Consider the following 7,317-nt stretch of genomic DNA (forward strand, 5'->3'; position numbering starts at 1 on the left):
CTATTCTCCTGTTGGATTGATCTCAAGGGCCAAAAGAGTTAAAAGTGTTATAAACTCTTTCTCTGTCCAACATTAAAACAGTGATACAAAAATTTGGGGAGGGGAGGATTTCCACAGAGACACTGGTTTACTCAGTTTCTTGGCAAACACCCAAAAACATTCATTCTAAAGTTGGAAATTTATTGATCAAATTCAAGAAAGAACAAGAAATTAAAACGAGCATTTACACTGAATGCAAATCAAACTTAGTAAAAATCTATTAAAGTTTCTCTCTTTTTGGAGGCAAAATATCAGTCTCTTATTTTCATCAACGGACCTTTCTCTGATTAAAAGGAAAGGGATAATTTTACTCTCAGTCTTGATATATGAAGGGAATTCACTTCTCCTATTTCCAACAGACAGGTACAAGGTGGAGGAGAGACAGAATAGAACAGGTGGGGGCTTTTTTTGGACGTTCTTGGAACACTGGATGGCTGGTCAGTCATGAATAGATGTGCAAGCTGGCAGGGCGGCCATAGCACATTCCAGTCAGGGACATCATCTGGTTGGATCCTTTCTCCTCAGAGATGGCAGGGCTGGATGTGATAATGCATGCAGTGCAGTTGAATTCAGGATCCATTGAAAAGCTGAGAGAGTAAGAGACAGGATAGGAGGAAAAACTTAGTGGTGCAGAAAGTAACACTAAAGGGAAGGGAGACAGAATAGGATCTTATGGGCCTCTGCCATGCTGACAGATAGGTATCCTCACTAATGGGCTGAGGACTGGATGATATGATGACTTTCAGGACTCATAGTTGAAAGCAAAGTTCCTTAAACAAGAGCGAGGCGTGCTGGCCTTCCTCTCAGGAAGAAACCCCTTCAGTTTGGTCTGCTCCTTCTGCGTGGGAAGTTAAGATGAGTTGAGACAAGATGTGATGAGCTGAGCTGGGAAGCCATGATGTTTTTTCAAAGTCTCCTTTTAAGGACCTCAAAAGGGTCAGGTTTTTTTTTTTTGGGGGGGGGGGGGAGGAGCGGCTTGCATAGTTCATCCCCTCATTATTTTGTTCACCAATTAATTCTATTTCTGTATGGCCAAATTCAGCACATGTAATTTCATTCCCACATTTTCTTATTTATTAAGTCCAATTTCAACATGGTCCTTGAGACATATCAGTAGTCCCTTTTTGTTTGGACTAATTCAGTCTCTTTGTATGGTTCTCATGGTTCTCTTGCACCTGTTTATAACAGTTATCATCAAAAACAACTTGACCTATTTTTCATGCTTAATTTCAAAGTAGGCAAAAATGATGTAGATCAATTGTCACAACACTCCTCCAGTTGTGAAAATTGATCTACAATAAACAACACTCCTGAAGTTGTTTATTGTCATTGCATGGCGACAGTGAGGCTTGTGCCACTGCCTTGTCAGGAGACGAGGACAAAAGTGCTGGAGGGGCAAGACAGTCCATCTGTTCAAGCTCTTCTTATTCCTCCTATTGCTTCTGACAGGCTGGAGTTCTGTCTGAGGTGACCCCAGTCAGAACTCCTGTTCTGAACCTCTGAACTTGGGAGGTCTGAAATATGGATCCCAGGAACCCCCAAAGGGTCAATGCAATGTATTATATGGCAGCAGGTGGTCCCCATGGAGAAGGGTACCACTCTTGCTGAGACAGGTAGCATGTCCTGTGGGAATTCAAAGGAGCCCAAGACACCCTGGCACCGCTGCTGGGGCTAGTCTTGTGCCTCAGTGCAGTTGGTGGAGCTACTGACTCACTCTCAAGCTCACCTGAGGAGAACAAGCTCTGAGATTCCATCAGTGGAGCTGTTGGTCCCGGATGCCCTGTAATGCCTCAGCTGGCCAATGGTACTGCCGAGGGGTGCACCAATGATATGGGTTCTTCTCTTGTGATCACCAGTTCCAAGAGTATCAGTGACTCTGGGTCAGAATACACGGCCATGTCATCAAGGATAGTATACCCAGCTTTCGTGGATGTAGAGCAGGAGGTGCTTCTGCTTCTCTGCAGAGCTGATGGTGATGTTTTTGGTTGGACGGTGAGTGTTGGTACTGCCAAATGATCCTTCTTGCTTTGGGGAACAACTGCTGGTGTGATCAGCGATTGCTCCCTTCTCTCTCTTACAGATGCTGTAGCTGGTCCTGCCCCTCAGAGTTTGGCCGTTTCGGAGTATCTTGGGTCTCAGCACCAACAAGCTGGATCTGTGTTCCCCATGAGCACCCTACTGGGGGCTCAGGTGACCCAGGGTCAGACTGGGGCCTCACTGAGCACTTCATTAGGTATCTCCTGAACTAAATTCTTCAGATCGCCTGGTTCAGGATGGAACGGAGTGACACTTTGAAAGTCGGAAGGACTATGTGACTCCCCAAAGCAATATAGACAAGTGTAGTGGAAATGACTACCTGGGAATTCCGGGAGCAGGCCACACAGGACTTGAAACTGCATATCTTGGGCATACTGAATGCCCTGAATGATGAGGGTAATGAAGGGAGGGGGAGAGATGTCATCCTTAGCACTATCTAACTAATTACACACTAAAACTAGTTATCTAGAAAAATTATAACTATTTACAGAAAAACACTGAATTTGAAGTGAGAACACTAGCAAAGCTGCAGACACAGGAGGAGTTCCATCTCAGATCAAGGGAGGTAGAAAAGTGACTGGAGAGGCAGATGGTCTGTGCCATAGGTGCTGACTCCTATGGGTGCTCTGGGGATCGAGCACCCAGTGAAAAAAAATAGGGGGTGCTCAGCACCCATGAGCCATCAGTATGTGACAGGAGCACGTACATGGCACATAATGAAACCAAAGGGCGGAAAGTCAGTGCGTGTGGTCTGTGCTACTCCTTATGCCCTCACTTTGGCGCACAAGGAAGTGCAGGGTGCATGCATGGATCAACGGACAGTGCTAATGAAAATTCTTCCAGTCGTAGGCGCATGCACACCCACAATGGAATACACATAAGGACCATCACTTGAAGAAAAAATTATGGTTATAAACATCCATCAAATAATTATACAATAAAAATATTAACCAAGGCATTAGAATATATTGGTTTCTGTAAATATTCTTTTATTCCCTTCCCCAGCAAAGAAAACATATTTTTTTTCCATAGGAGCTGAGGGTAGACACCTAACACATAAAATATTTCAAAATTTGTTAATTATGAACAGAGAAATGTAATTAGTCATAATAATTCTGGAGATCAATTTATAGCAAGTCTTTTTCAGTTAAACTTGTAATCTATAATTTTCCTGGAGGAGTTACTGAAATGTCTCAGATTTTAGTACATTAAATTCAGTATGTAAAAAAGCTCCATAAAAGGTTGTCACATACCAATGTGTTGGCTCAGTTTAAATTCTTAGAAAATTCTACCATTTCAATTTTCGCCGTTTCCAGTAGATGAGCCTTCCTATGCATTATATGCAGAGTATGGCCCCCGATCCTATAACACGCTCTGAGAATTCAGCTTTCAGGCTTGGTAAGGTTGTATTTGAAATATTGCAGAACAGCTATCCAAATCTTTCTGCATGTATTTATGTGGCGGATCCCCACACAGTGACACATTCACACTTGTAAATCTGATTAGCAGACAATGTTTGACTTGATTAGTCAAGTGTGAAACTCAATGCATTCAGACATTTGAAATTCAAGATTTCCTGGAGCTGTGTTAATAGATTTGAGAGCTGAGCAGTGTGAAAATGAAGCAGCGGAAGCCACAAATTCCTGTACACAGCATTTTGCTTCTGGATGTGCTGGGGCTACTGATGCAGGAACTGCCTATGAGCTCCTCTCTTTGTCAAGTGCCTCGGTTTATTGCTTTACCATCACAACTTTTCTGGAGCTTATTAAAATGAAAAGCAGTAAATTTGTGCCATATAGTTACAGCAAATTCCAGCACCCCTATTGTCTTCTCTGCATATATCTGATAACCTCTGGAGGTCCTAAATGCTGTGGCCAACCAGCTCTTTCATTTCAGAAAGTTGGACCATATACTCCGTTCTCCATAGCCCACCCTACGTTTCAGAGGAGTTAGCCTCTGCACCCGCGACAGGGCCTCCTCTCTGTCCCCTCTGTAATTCAGTTTGATATTTTTTATTTTTGTTGTTCCTCCTTCTCCCCTAACATGAGTCATTTCTTTTTAAATCTCACCATGAAACCTTCCTTTCCTTCTTTTCACATTCACATTCTCAGTAGAGCATATATGATATTGTCCATTAAGGATGCTCTGTGAAATCAGTTTTATAGTAATGATATGCTAGATGTGCTTAGGAACGCCCTTAAGTTTCTAAATGTCTCCTCGTGTACTATTAATGTTAGCAAAGCAAGAAGCTGAGTGCTTCTATCACCATAAGGATGCCAGAAAAGATGCACATGACTACAGCTGCAACATGATCGTGGTTAATTTTAGGAAAAGTCACAGAGGGGACATAATTACTATTTATATGGAGCCAAAGGTGCACATGGTACTTTACAAGCCAATAAAAAGACATGATCCTTCCCCCTTGGGTTTTGTAGTATAAGGCCAAGGCTATATGAATGAAATTTACGCTACACTGATGTAATTACACTAGTACAAACCCTTAACGCAGCCATGCTGCACCGATGCAGCTTAATCTGGTAACATACAGCTTAATCTAGTAAACTGCCTCAGTGTAAACCCCATGTACACTACTGGCCAGTCTCCTCATCCCAGGAAGGATTGACACCATGCCCAGAATCTGTTTCAGACTCTTTTCTCAGGGCTTCAGCTTTTTTTCTTTCACATAAAACTAGTACACCACATCAATCACCCCTTCCTGCCTAACCTGGGACCTTCTGCAGGAACCTATCTATTCCCTACAGGTTCCCACTCTACTGGCCACTTTCCTGAAAGTCACCCTGCTTCAGGGCCTGCCACAGGAGCTAGTGTGACCAGATGTCCCGATTTTATAGGGACAGCCCCGATTTTTGGGTCTTTTTCTTATACAGGCTCCTATACCCCTCACCCACTGTCCTGATTTTTCACATTTGCTGTCTGGTCACCCTAACAGGAGTCAGCCTGCTTCCATTGATACAGGTGTAAGGGGACTGTTGGCCCCTTACTAAAACTCACTGGGGGTTTTTTGGTTGGCCATCTCCCAGTACCAAAAGAAAGGGGAAGGGCCAATGAGAAATCAGGACCCTGAGCATAGACAACTGGTGCCTCCCCATACTGGGGGGGGGAGGGAGAGGGGAAAGGGGCACAAGCCAAAGGGGAGGACACGTGTCTCCTCCACACCCCCAGCTCGGGGCCCCATACTTTCCCCCCACCACATCCCAAGTTACCTGCAGGGCGGAGGTGCGGGGGGAAAAAGGATCTGTCATCCCACTGCGCCGGCTTCCTCCCAGCACGTTCAGCTGCTCTCTTTGGGGGCCAGGCCCAGGCGGGGAGCTCCCGGTTGCTGCTTTGTGCAGTGTAGTTAGCTGCCCAGGAGAGAGACTGGCTAGGGAGGGGCGACAGCGGCAGCCTGCTCCCTGCCCGGGCTTGGCTTCTGGGGACAGAGGCTGAGCCTGCCGGAAGCCGAGCCTGGGTGGGGGCAGCCTGCCACCGCCTCAGCCAGGCGCTCTCCCTGGCAGGTGCTGGCACTTTACCCTGCATGCCCCCGACACGTTGCCTCTCACCTGAGACTGACAGCCCTGAGGGCCAGTGTGGAGAGGCCGATGCTCCAGGTCAGCCTGATTGACAGGACAGGCAGGCCAATGAGGGAGTCAAGAGGCCAGGGGCCCTGCCCTCCGTGTGAGCTAGAGCTCTGGGTCAGAGCAGGGCCGAGCTAAGGGGAGAGCAGGAGGCTGAGCTGTGCTGGGAGCCAGACCCAGAGCGAACCAGAGGAGCAGCCCAGGGGGCTGTGCTGGAGGAGCAGAGGCAACGCTGAGGCAGAGTGGAGCTGGGGCTGGAGCGGTGAGCAGCTGGGGAGAGCGAGGGGGACCCTGGGCTGAAGGCCCAGCGCCGGGAGATGCCCCCAGCCAAGAGACCTTGCAGGCCAGACTTGGAGGGGGATAGTAACCCTGATGGGGGAGGGTGGGGAGGGGCAACACTGGGAAGAAGGGTCCTGTCAAATACACGAGTTTATTTGCCTGTCTTAACTCACTCTCTCTGTCCACACTGTGCTGTCCCATCTCCTGTACTTAACTACACCTTCTCCCTCTGCCCAGACAATGAGTCAATTCATTCTAATGTCCAGTCTACATGAATTTTTTTTTCAGTATAACCTACAGTGTAAATGTAAATCAATATAATTATATTGGTATAACCCCTCACGTGGACAGTTTTATCCCAGAATAAAAGCACCTTTTTTGAATTTAGCTTATGTTGCTTGCAAAGGGGTTTAAGCCAAACTGGAAAAAGCCACTCTGATACTGGACTATGAGTATCCATATAGGGGAAAACACCGCTGTAACTATACCTGTATAATTATATTGGTATAACTGGTCAAACTTTCTTGTTTAGACAGGCCCTCATTCTCACTTTGTAAACTTTTATTGGAATCTAAAAGGGAACATTTAAATCCAAGCCCAAATTTTCATTGAAATGAAATGATAATTAATGAAAAATTAATGTATAATTGTAAAAGCATTTTAAAAACAAAACCTAGAAGCGTGAGACTAAATGTAAGCTGCGCGAACCCCTTAAATATTTGAGTTTCATTTGATACAGGTTGAGCACAAACTAATAGCAAAAGAGCATTCTCTGAATTATTGGCATGATTGCAAAGTGGTCATTATTGGGAAATTTAGCAAAGATTTAAGTGAAATTGCATTATTTTGCACAGTACTTGCTGAAAATACAATAATTTTAGCATTTGTTTATATGCAGGGACAAATACTGCTTGCCTTAGAATAGAGGTTCTTAGGCATTTTCATAGTGTGGATCATATTTTAATAGAGAGCTAGTCTTATGGACACTTCCCTCTCATTCACAGCATGAACTATCCTCTCCCACTGGCGATAGAATAACATCCTTATGGGAACTACTAGCAGTTGCTTACATGGAAAAGTTACATCAGGAAAGTATTTATAAAAGTTTTAACTATCAGTGTAATTTAGCAACTAGAAATAAAGAAAAGCCAGCACCAGGTGACCAGCCTGCTCGGCACAAACTACCAATAGTGCACGGACTCCATTTTTTGAGAACCTCTGCTTGAGGGAACCACTCGCTTACCAACAACCAACTCCATTGACATGAATGGGAGTTGTGTGTCAATAAAATGAACAGGAATTAGTGGACTTCCTTCTTTAAAATAATGTGACCAGCTCAATTCTTGAGGCCATTTGCCAATGTGATATACCGTGTTGAACCCCTGGC

Source organism: Malaclemys terrapin, chromosome 3, assembly GCF_027887155.1.
Source record: "Malaclemys terrapin pileata isolate rMalTer1 chromosome 3, rMalTer1.hap1, whole genome shotgun sequence".
In the NCBI taxonomy this organism is placed as follows: domain Eukaryota; kingdom Metazoa; phylum Chordata; order Testudines; family Emydidae; genus Malaclemys; species Malaclemys terrapin.